The sequence below is a fragment of the Cricetulus griseus genome, chromosome 6 (genome assembly GCF_003668045.3).
Source record: "Cricetulus griseus strain 17A/GY chromosome 6, alternate assembly CriGri-PICRH-1.0, whole genome shotgun sequence".
Classification (NCBI taxonomy): domain Eukaryota; kingdom Metazoa; phylum Chordata; class Mammalia; order Rodentia; family Cricetidae; genus Cricetulus; species Cricetulus griseus.
Genome location: NC_048599.1, coordinates 120,592,436 through 120,605,405, shown reverse-complemented (window position 1 = coordinate 120,605,405; position 12,970 = coordinate 120,592,436).

Genomic DNA, 12,970 nt, shown 5'->3' with positions numbered 1-12,970 from the left:
CTGAACCCTGAGATAAGCCTGATCTGCAGTAAGGACTGAAATTTGAGAAAGGTGAATTTGAACAAGTGGAAAATTCTAGAAAGGGGATCCCAAGGAGGAATTGAAGCTATCATCAACACAGGGTATACCTCTGGTGTCTGGAGACTCTCTTTCCAGCACTGTACTCTTGGACAGAAGGTGCCTTTTGAAGGAAAGCTTAAAAAGAAGTTCTGACCAGTAACTGCCACTCATCCTGAAATATCTGCCACATCCTCATTCTTGTTGACTTTTTTAAAAATCTGTTTACAGAAATCCAAGTGTTTCATATGTGAAGATATTTTGGATGTAAATCTGAAATTTTTTGATTATATAGTCCACATAGGCCACATGTAAAGAATAGGGAATTACCATTAGATTCACATGACTAGATGTGTGCTTGGCTGATGTATTTATTTCTGGTACAAGAGAGAAATAAATGTCCATAGAATTGAAGTTTTAAGATAAGTAGAAGAGGGAGGGATTCTTAAAATAATTAAATTAATGAAAAACATGCTGATTTACACACTCATCTTGATTTGCTGTATATACACACTTATATGTTTATTTACCATTGGAACTTTCCAAATTATGGAAGAATTGAACAATCATAATATTTCTCAAAGGATTACATGCTTTGTATTTAGTTAAAAATACTTGGAGTTTTGAGGTCTTCTATATTTAATCTTAGAACATGAATATAGAAAAATGTGATGGAAGAGGATGTTTTAAAGCTATTTTGAGGCAAAGGAATTCCTCACAAAGCAATCAGACTCCAGGAAGGCATTAGCACACCTTTGAAAAGTGAAGGCAGACAGTATTAAACTTTAAAAAGCTTTCTTTGAAGGAATGTGGAATTGGTTAATATCATTTTAGTGAGGTGAGAGGGAAGGGATTGTGTTACATTATTTATTCTTGAATCTTTGAAGGTAGATATTTTTTCCTTTTCTCTGCTGGTTCATTTTAGTGTTAATGAGCATTAAGCTCATATATCAAAGAGAGAATAATAAACCTTTAAATGTCAGTCCAAAGGAGGTCTTTATTTTTCTACTTGCAGCTGTGAAGCACTGTAGATAATGTTAAGACATGCAGACTTGAAAATTGACCTGAAGATGTATAAAGAGAGACCTGGTCAAAGCAGGAAATTGCACAGTATATTTTAAAATAAAGGATCTTAACTGTATATCAAGTACACAGTAGAGAGGGAAAGTAATACACTTTTGAGGGCTTGACAACACAGAGTTAGAAATGTGGTAAAGATTTAAACATATAGCCCATTCTCTTTGTCTTTCAACTGATAAACATGATTATTTAATTCCTAACTCTATTATAATCTATAATAATGGCCTAATTGATGGTTTGGAAAGCAAACAAGAAAAGTTAGTTTGAGGAGTCTTCTGTGCACCATTGAAGAACTAACTCTCCGGAGTGGTCTGCTGATCTCACAACAGTAAATGTGCTTAGAGTTTGCAGCTGCATAATCTATTCTTTTTGAAGATGGCAAGAGCAGATTTGTCTGAATGAGTGTCACAATGTGTCAACTGGTAAAAGAGATCTGCCTTAGAAATATCCTTCAAATTGGGCAGTTCAACACATTCACCAGAGAGAAAAAACAGGGTTCTAGAATAGAACATGGACCTGAACAGAAGGAATTTCTCAGTGAATGCACCCACACCAGGCAAGCTCTGAGCCAGGGCCCATACACAATCATCCCCTCCCCACCCTCCCACCACCCCCCCCCTGCCATTGAAGTGTTGTCACTCTGCTCCTGATACTGTTCTCAGCATGGCTCTCTGTCCTCTTTATTCTATTTCAGATTACTTTCTAGAGATTTTTTTCTTGATGCATAGCAGGTCCTTAACTTTAAACAACCAACATAAAAGAATGAAAACTGCATAAAATCTGATGGAGCTTTTCCAGGGAGACACACCCAAATAAAAGCATACCTCTATATCTGGTAACTGCTATGACAGGTCTGGGGATCATGCCAGTCTTCCTACCTAAACATCTGTCACTGCCATGAATTTTCTCTTAAATATCCAGTGCTTAAAGTTTGTTAAGGTTTAGAGTTTCCTGTATGAAGGTAAAATCTTAGGAGGTTGGTGACCATTCGTGTCATATTATAACAATTTTAAAGACTTATTTTATTGTTTTAAATTATGTATATATATGTTTTGGGTGGAGAAGGCTTTTGCAGATGTGGGTGTCATTGCCCGCAAAAGGCAAATGCATCAGGTACCCCTGGAGCTGGTGTTACAGGTGGTGGTCATCCTGAAAGTGCTGGCAAGGGAACCGAGTCCTCAGTACAGGCAGTACATGCTCTGAACCACTGAGCCATCTCTCTATCCCCCCAGGCACTCAATTTTAAACAAGGAAATTGCATTCCAAATAAAGAGTAGGGAGTTTATGTTGTATTTTACCTCAGTACAGCTGACTTGTATGTTCCTCAAATTGTCTTAACTGGAGGCATCAAAGAGCTATGATATACCCTTTCCATTTTGCTTTCATTTATTCATCTCTTCCTCAGCTGTGGTCTTTGTTTTTATGGTTTCACTGAGAACCCTGTGCCTTCCACCTACAGAAATGTGAAGGATTATGAAGTGTATTTCTTCTAAAATACATGAAGCCTTTTCATACTGTCAGGCCCTTCTTTGTTTGTCAATTCAGCTTCTCACATTCACAAAATTCCATGTTCTTAGGCATCCAGTCCCCTGCTCTTGCTAACAAAAGATCCCGTGTGTAATCTAATGTAAGATGTTAGTGATCTATTGTGTAGTTCCTGATACATTGGTGACTGTGTCTGCCATGAAGAAAATAGAGAGAAAGCAAAGGCCAACAGCCAACTATCCAAGGAAATGGTAGTTAAGACCATTCAACAAAAGGAGAATTGAGGATAGTGTGGGCAACTTTTAACATATATCAGATCATTGTGTAGAGGTAGCACAGCCAGTCTCCCTAACGAAGTCTCTATGTGTATGTTACTAGGTCTAAGGTCAATACTCTTTGAAGATTATTGTAGTGACTGCATCTTGCTTTCCAGTGAACTTACGGGGGTGGTCACACACTATGGGCATGGTTTCAGTGTTCACAAAAATTCACTGGCAAAGCAAGATGCCACTACAGATTATAGTTCACTTTTGTAAAGACAGTGATGTTCCAGACCTTCCCACCTCTCCACTCTCAAAAGCAACCTGTTCTAAAGCATAGAAATAAGATTTTTGAGGAAAAATGCATTTACTACCCCATAGCAATAAGTATAACCTAGATAATATCTTTAATAAAAATTGTATTTGCACAGTATAGATTTTTCCTTTAGCTTAGATAAATGAGGATATGTCACACTGTAAAGAATATCGATGAGATGAAATTATGGATATGATATATGATAAAAACAAGGAAAATAATTTTATTTTAAAGCATGCTGGTCTGTTTCCCTGTAAGAATGCTGAATTAGGGTGTTGTCAAGAAAAAGCTTGTTCAAACTTGACAAGTGAAGAGAACTTGATAAAGAAACCTAACAGCAGATGGGACTAGCAGAGAAATCTGGAAGGAATATTGCAGCATGAAAGAACTAGAAAGAACAGAAACTCTTAGCCAACCTAATACCAAACGGTCCAGAAAGAAATCAGAGAAGTAACCTCTTGCCTGAGACTGTCTGACAGACTGTGGCCTACTACAGTTAAACCTTAGTTACCTGACAGCAGAGAACCAGAAAAAAAATCCTTAGGCAGCTCTCTTGCCATGCATTTCTCTTCCCACTTCTCAAGCAAAATCCTCTGGGATTGCAGGATACAAGGGCCTCATCAATATAAACAGTAAAGATCAGCCTTTGGAAAACAGAGGTTAGTGGGTAAGAGAGATGATAGGAAACCTAAGGGGTTATACTCAACACAATTGCCTACTGGTAACTTACCAAATTTAGCTTACCTCCTCACAAAATTTTATGCATAAATTGTTAATTATTCCATATTCATGTTGAATCTTTGTAACGTCTCAGCCATCTGCTTACTAATATTTCCACGGGGCATTGTCATGTTTCCTTTATTCTGATTTAGTATCAGCAGTTTGACAGTACCTTCATTGCCTCATCTCCTTTGCCTTCATCCCTTGTTGCTGGATGCTCTCACAGTTATTACTGTGAAGGATCTCAAACTTAGGTAACACTCAGGCAGATTGTTTTGGTTCCAAGGGTCTTTGTAGAGTAGGAAGGCTTTCCGTGAAGTTTTTACTGGACATCAGATGTGTTCTCAAATCACTGTTGTGGGGTTTTATTTGAAGAAGATAATGGTTGGTGGGTCGTGAAGGAAAAGTAGGTACAAATTATGCTTTCATTTGAACTCCACTAGTTTGGTTCAACAAATTATGGAGATCCACTACTTATTGTTCCAATTTTTAAAACATGACCTTAAAATGAGTTCAAACTGAGGTAATGCTTTTTCCAGAAGACATAGGTTATCAAACAAAAATTTTAGTGTAATGCATGGGCCATCTCCCTATTTGTCATGGAGGCTCCTGTGTGACAACACAGGCTACTGACATTACCCTTACTTATTCTCCACAACTACATGGTAGGGCCCTATTTTGGAAGACTGCGCACTTTAGCTTAAGGACATAAAGAAACCAAATTTAAAACAACAGAAAATTTGTACCCACGATCTTTTATAATGCTAGAAGCTGCTATGCAGGCTGCCTAGAGAAGAGAACATTAATGGTGTTACTCAATATTGGACCTTCTGTGGTACAATACCAACCTTCCAGATGGTGCAGTAGTGACACAAATATTATGGGATAACTAACCACATTCTGATAGGATTTGATACCTAATCCACAAAAGGGAATTTTATGTCTGGTACTATAATCTTGATCAAAAGTCCCCTAGTATACAATCTACTGCTGTAATTTTGTTAAATGGTCATGTCTAAGTGACTTTTAAGTATTTCTTTGTATGCCCATAGACTTGGGCTCCTTTTACCATTGATCAGAGAAACCTCTTTTTGTAGTCGTCAGTGATCAGTGCAGAGACCTATAGCCAGTCAACACACTGAAAAGGTAGCGAGTGCTGAACAATAAGTATGGTGTCTTTCTCGACTCCCTATTCCCTGATAGATTTAGGAAATATTACAGAAGAGGATGAAAGTATATAAAAATCTATGGAACAGGAATGAGTGCTGTGAAATTCTGTCTTCTGGACATGACATGGATATTGCACCCATGAACTCATACTATCTGTGGTTAACTTCAAAAGATATGTCCAAGATCAAGCTAGTCAAAATTCCAAAAAAGTGGGTAAATAATCTCCATCCTCACCCAAATCTAACCACTAAAAGACATATTGGTAATCCATAGTTGCTTGGGGGAGGCAAATTATTCTTCTTAGAAAGTGGCCCTTTAGGAAGTGGCCACTAATATCTTTCCAATGTTTCAGTGGATGGCTCCATAGCCCTTCACATATGAACATTATTAATTGGACTTTGTAAATTGTTAAAGAGAAAAAAGGCCATAAAGTTAGGAGGGCAGACATTGAAGAGATGGGGTAAATTTAAAGGGTGAAATGGGGACTGGGAGGTATATGCAGTTTTATTTCCTTCTGTACATGTATGAAATTCTCAGAAAGTAATGAAACTAAGAATTAACACTGGTAGACACACAGCTTCCTATTCTTAGAATGCTTAGAGCACTTAGATTCTTAGACTTTTCTTATTCTTTCAAGACACTCAAGAGAGTTTGCTAAATAATATGAGCGATATGGGTAAATTCTTATGATATAGTGATGAAATGGGAAAGTAGAAAGGAAGAGAATCCTGAATATGAGGGCCAAATATGGAGAAAGTTTGAGGTACTTACTATGAAGAAATTGAAACATCATTATAAAAGAAATAGAAAAGCAAAGAAATTTGCTGAATTCTATATAGTTGCAGCCTCAGAATTTTTCATGAGATTAAATGTGTAGGGTCCAGTTTCAATTTCTGATGCCATTTATTAAAGAGTCCCCTTTGTTTATCCTTGATATATTTGTTAGAGATCAGTTATGTATGAATGAATGGGTTTATTTACAGGATATTTACTGCATTTCATTGGTCTGTGTGATTCGTTATATGACACTAACACACTGCCTCAATCCGATTCTTTACAGAATACTTTGAAGTCACATAACATGATACACCCAGTTTGGTCTTTTTAAATGTTTCTGTGGTTGATTTATCACATATATTTAATCACATATTTATCACATATAAATATTTATATGTGATAATATTTATCACATATAAAAAGAAATGATTTGGTTGGTGTATTACAGTTAACATTAGATAAAACATCTCCTTTTTATATATTTTTTTATTCTAGCAGGCAAAGTATCTGATTTCCTCATGGCATTTCCTACTGACTTCATTTTGGCTCATCCTTCCCTGAAAGGTTTGTTCTTTTTTGCTTAAACTCAAATTAGAAATTTGGAGAATTGGGGGATTTGATACTATTTTCAGGACCCTAAGAGAGACATACATGGTCCCCGAGAGAAAGCGAAAGGGAGCATGGTGGGAGGGGAGAGGGAGTTAAGAGAAAGAGAAGGGGAAAATAGGAGGGGAGAGGAGGACACGAGGTATCAGGAAGGTTGAGTCAGGGGAAGAATAGAGGAGAGCAAGAAAAGAGATACCATAATAGAGGGAGCCATTATAGGTTTAAAGAGAAATCTAGCACTAGTGAAATGCCCAGAGATCTACAAGGATGACCCCAACTAACCATCTAAGCAATAGTGGAGAGGCTACCTTAAATGCTCTTCTCCAGTAATGAGATTGATGACTACTGTATATGCCGGTAGCTGATGGAAGCAGAAGCAGACACTCACAGCTCAACACTGAACTGAACTCTGGAATCCAGTTGCAGAGAGAGAGGAGTAATGAGCAAAGGGGTCAAGACCAGGCTGGAGAAACCCACAGAAACAGCTTGAACAAGGGGGAGCTCATGGACCCAAGACTGATAGCTGAGAAACTAGCATAGGACTGTTCTGGACCCCCTGAATGTGGATGTCAGTTTGAAGGCCTGGGCAATCTATGGGGCCTCTGGTAGTGGATCAGTGTTTATCCATAGTACACTAGTGGACTTTGGGAACCCACTCCACATAGAGGGATACTCTCTCAGCCTAGACACACAGGGGAGGGTCTAGACCTGGCTCCAAATGATATAACAGACTTTGAAGATTCCCTATGAATGGCCTCCCCCTCCCTGGGATAGGGGGTGGGGGGCAGAGGAGGAGAGGAGGGAGAGGGAATTGGGATTGACATGTAAACAAGCTTGTTTCTAATTTAAGTGAAAAAATTGTGAATATGGTATTAGAATTTTGATATGATTTTCATTGGCTATTGATTGTTTTGGGTTATATACATACTGTTTTGTGTTGTTTTCCTTTAGTTTTCAGACAAATTTACACAGGTATACGATGTACTATGAACATATTCACCTCATTACTCTCTCTCTCTCTCTCTCTCTCTCTCTCTCTCTCTCTCTCTTTGCTTTTTTGAGAGAGGGTTTCTCCGTGTAGCTTTGGAACCTATCCTGGCACTCGCTCTGGAGACTAGGCTGGCCTTGAACTCACAGAGATCCACCTGCCTCTGCCTCCCGAGTGCTGAGATTAAAGGCGCGTGCCATCAACACCTGGCTTTCATTACCCTCTTTTATCCCTCTCCAATTCTTACAGGCCCCTTTTTTTGAATTAGTCACCCTCCTACTGTCATTACATGTGCAGGACCTGCAGCTGCTCTGTGCAGTGACCCATGTCACGTTCAGTTACATCATGCACACTCCACATCCTCCTCTTAATAATTTTTCTGCCACATTTTACACAATATTTCCTTGGCCTTGGAGAGGGTATAATAAATGTCCAAATTATATCTGAACACTCAACAGTTACTTATCTTTAACAGAGGTTATGCATTATTTTCTTCAGGTATCACCCAGCATAAAAACAATCTTCTTTGACACATACTACGTAGCCTGTTGATATAAACATAAATACTTAGAAGGCAGTTTGATTCTACATCATTTAGAAATGTATCAGTAGTGGAATCCATCCTATGGTCCATGACCTCTCAGGTACAGGCTTCGGGCCAGGTTTACAATTTCAGGCATTAACCTTATCGAAATGGCTTCCCGTATGATCAGAAACGTGCTGTTTGGTTACTTTCCAAACAGTCATGCCACTATTATACCAATCAAGATTTTTTTACTGGCAAGACAATACTATAGTCATGAAGGGTCCATACCTAGGTAAGAAAAATTATGACTTCCCTTTCCCCAAAACTGTCATTGCACTTTGTCATACTATGAATGCTACAGAATAAGGAGGACTTAAAAATGTGAGTGATGATAGTGAAACACATGTTATATGAAGTGGGCAGTGTGTATTAAAAATAGAAAGGTTTAGAAAGGTTTAGATGGGAGTAGGCTTAGGAATATGGGACAAAGGGTCAATCAAAATTAAGGGTATACAAAAACGACATATAGTAGCCTGCCACTTTAAAAAAACTAGCTAATTATATAAGCTAATATATAAAAATATTATATTAAAATATTATATATTAATATTACATTTAATATTATTGATAAAATCAATATATAATATATTAATGAAAAAGAGTTTCAACAGACATACCTTGTACAAATGTATATAGCTTCTCCAAGAAGCCAGACTGTTTAAAACCAAATTCTCAATGTCAAATGCAGAATACCTCCCTATGATTTAGTGATCAGGGAGCCCTGGAAGGTTTCCAAAGCAATACAGGCTATATCCATGGTTCTCAGTTGCCCTCTTAGAACTACATGGTTAGCCTGTATTTCTGAAGGCAATTCACACTTTGGTTACAGAATTCAAGATAAATTGTAAAGAGAAGAAAAGGAGAGTCCCAATTTGACAATGGCACAGGCAAAAGGGTTTCTGAGAAAGCCTTCTCTTTCTGTGTTTGGCATCAGTACTTGGCCCTGGACCAGAGAAACCCCTGTATGCCAGTTCAGAAAATTTTCTGTTGTATCATATCAGCAAGCTTAGACTCTTTGTGATCCACACTCTTAGGAAAACAAGAACAAGTGAATATACGCTGAAATTGGCAAGCAAATCAGTGCTAGACTGAAGGAAAGAATCTCTGCATCACAACTGGGAAGTACTTAGTGTGCTGGGAGCCTGCATGGGGGCATAGACTGCAGCACAATGTAAACAAAGGTTCCAAGCAGCATTCCTTAGATTGAGAGATTACATAAAATGGGTCCATTATTAGTAACCAGTCTCCCAACTATAAATAGTCCAGGTTCATCAATATTTACTGCATTCTACCAGACTTTTAATGATGAACTAATACCAATCCCTCTCAAAGAGTCCATAAAGTAGAAAAGGAACACTACTGAAGACTACTTTTACAAAGTTGGAGTTAATGTGATACTAAGATCAGATAAAAACACAACAAAGGAAACAAAATGTTTAGACAAATTTACTCAATGAAAGTAGTTCACACATATATGATTTTTAGACATAGGGTAAAGGGTTTCCAGTCTACAATCCACACTGCCAGAGGAGCTAGGAAACAAGGCAGACCCAAGAGAAGATTGCATAGTCCCTTGAAAAGGGGGGACAAGAACCCCTGAACAAAGTGGGATCATGGGGCATGGGTGGAGAGGAAGGAGGTGAGAAGGGAAGAAGGGGAGGGGTGAAGATTACAAGAGGACTGAGACAGGGGAGGAATAGAGAAGGGCAAGAAAGGAGATGACTTGATAGAGTGAGACAGTGCAGGTATGGAGAGAGGTCTGGCACAGGGGAAATGTTAGGGGATCCACAGGAATGACCCCAACTAAGAATCCAAGCCATTGATGCCCTTTCCCTATAAAGAGATTGGTGTCTACCTTGGTTACCATTCCTAGAGCCTTCATCCAGTAGCTGTATGAAGCAGAAACAGGCATCCACAGCTAAGCACTGAACCATACCCCTGGAATCCAATTGTGGAGAGGGAGGAGGGATGAGCAAAGAAGCCAAGATGGTGCAGAAACAGTGGACCTGACCTAGTGAGAGCATGGAGACCCTAGTCATAAAGCTGGGAAAACAGCATTGGACTGAACCAAGGCCTCTGAATGTGGGTGCCAGCTAGGAGGCCAAGACAGTCTTTAGGACCTTTAACAGTAGAGCTAGTCTTTAACCCTAGAGCACAAATGGACTTTGGAAGCCCATTCCCTATGGAGGGATACTATTGCAGCCCAGATACAGCAAGGAGGGCCTGGGCCCTCCTCCAAAAGATATGACAGATTTTGAAGGTCCCTGGTGGAGGGCCTCACTGTCTCTGGGGAAAAGTTGGGGGATGGGTTGGGGGGGTGGGGAACATGGGAGAGTGAGGGAATGGGGAGGATAAGTATGTAAATGTCAGTAGTAATTAAAAATTTAAATAAAAAATAGTTGTAAAGTCTCTCAATAAAAGACTTGAAAAAGATTTCAAGAACACAACAAAATGATCTCTGGCCACCATCTAGTTGGTTTATTTTTCAAGACACAAAAATGGTTCAACATACATAAATAGGAAAAAAAATAACAAAAATAGGAGAAAATCTTAAAGCACACACACACACACACACACACACACACACACACACACACACCACATGGAATCACAAAAGACTGGGTAGTGAAGAAACCCTGAGGAAAAGAAAAATGCTGGAGTTATCATTCACCAAACTTGATTTCATGCCTTACTATAGAACCACAGTAACAAAAACAGAACAGTACTGACACAAAAACATATAGGTTATATCTATAGACTAGACTGGAATACCCAGATATATTCATCCTGGTGCAGTCACCTGATTTTTGAAAATAAACCAAAAATACACATTGAAGAAATGACAGCCCATTCATCAAATGGTCTTAAGAGGACTGGATATCCACATGTAGAAAAATTTATCTAGATGCCTATCTCTTACCTTGCATTTAGTGTAATATCAGCTTCAAATTGATCAAATATCATAAAGTGGAGAAAACACTTTAAGATGCTAGCATAGACAAGAACTTTTTAAATAGAACACCAATTGTTAAGGCAATAAGGTCAAAAACTGATGAGTGGGACTTTATTAAATTTAAAAGCTATTACCCTGTCAAGGAAAAAGTTTAGTAAAGAGATAGAATATACAATGGAAGAATTTATTTGCTTCTATACATCTGGCAGATACTTAATATCTATACTCCAGAATATATAAGTATTCAAAATATTAAGCAGCAAGAAATTAACACAATAAACAGGTTAATGAAATGAATAGTTCTTGAAAGATATATTGCAAATGCTCAATAAACATGTAAAAATTTTAATTTCACCAGAAATCAGATAAATGGGCATAAAAAATCTGCTCTGAGATTCTATTTCACCCTAATCAGAAAGACAGTCCTCCTCTTGTAGTGGATCAGTACATATTGCTACCATAAGAATGGATTTTAGGAGCCCATCCCACATGGAGGGATACTCTCTGAGCCTAGACACAAGGGGGTTGGTCTAGGTCCTATCCCAAAGAATATGACAGACTTTGAAGACCCCTATGGAAGGCCTCACCTTACCTGAGGAGCAGAAAGGGCATGGAATGGGTAGGGCGTTAGTTGCGGGGAGGGTAGGGGAGGAGGGGAGGGAGAGGGACCTGGGATTGACATGTAAAATAATTTTCTTTCTAAGAAAAAATAAAAACTGACAGTCCTTTTTCATCTTATTCCAAAATTATAAAAGTATTCCATATATATATATATATATATATATATATATATATATATATATATATATATATATATTCAATGGAAGCAGTGGAAGCACTGGAATTACAGTTATGGACAGTTGTGAGATTTTCATGTTGGTATTGAGAACTGAATGACTTGCTATCATTTCAGTAGTGATTCCTAGAATTTATATAGATATATAAAACTATTCATGTACATATGACATGAAAATAGAAGTAAAGTTGTCTTAGATGACAAAAAGGAGTAAAAGAAGTTGGGGGAAATGAGAAAAATGAGGCAAAGGGGAAGTTCTAGATCAAAAGATATGTTTAAGACTTAAAAATAAACTAATAAAATATAAAAAGGGAATTGTTTGCATCCTAGTTCCAGATGTTTGCTAGGCCTTAGAATCTGCAGGACTTTGGAAGGTGTCATTTGCTGGGGCTTTCTCCCGAGAACACTGACCCAGTTCATCTGAGGTCTTGATATTGGGATATTTTAGATGTTTCCCAACAAGTCTATTGTTAATGATCTAAATTTACCTCGAGGAGAATTCAGTGTTTACCAACCATTTTTAAAACATTGAAGTTCTCATCAGTTATTGTGAAGTTATAGAGTTTGTCTTTTCTTAAGGGATTTAAGTCATGAGAAAGAGTTTAACACACGTTCATCAGACTTGCTCTCTTTCCTTAGGATTTATCACCTCCTCCTCCATTGAAATCAATCCTTGGATGATCATGAAGATTATCACCAAAATATGTAATGACCAAGTTACTCACTCAGGCATGCAGTATGAAGGGCTTCATGGGTTATTTTGGGCCTCAGAATCATAAATCAGTGGAATCTGTGTCATGAAGCCTGTGACCCACAAGCTTTTTCTAATATTCTGCTTATCCATTTTCCTTCAGTAATTGCTTTTTTGATCGTGCCCACTCTCCCAGGAAAACAGCTTGTTCCCTTATTCATTGTCTATGTGGAGGAAAATCAGTCTAGCCATTAGTGTATGTGGTTGGAATTGTATCACTGACGTCATGGGAAGCTATGCAATAAGAAGAGGTCAGTCAGCTGATATCAGATTATTTTCCTTCTGTTGGAACTTACCATGAATTACTCCTCTGTAATAACATGCTTCATATTTATAGATAGCTAGTCATATCTGCTTGGTAATTAAGAATTTGGTTTATAATTTTAATCATGTGACAAATGACATTACATTTTTCTATACAATTA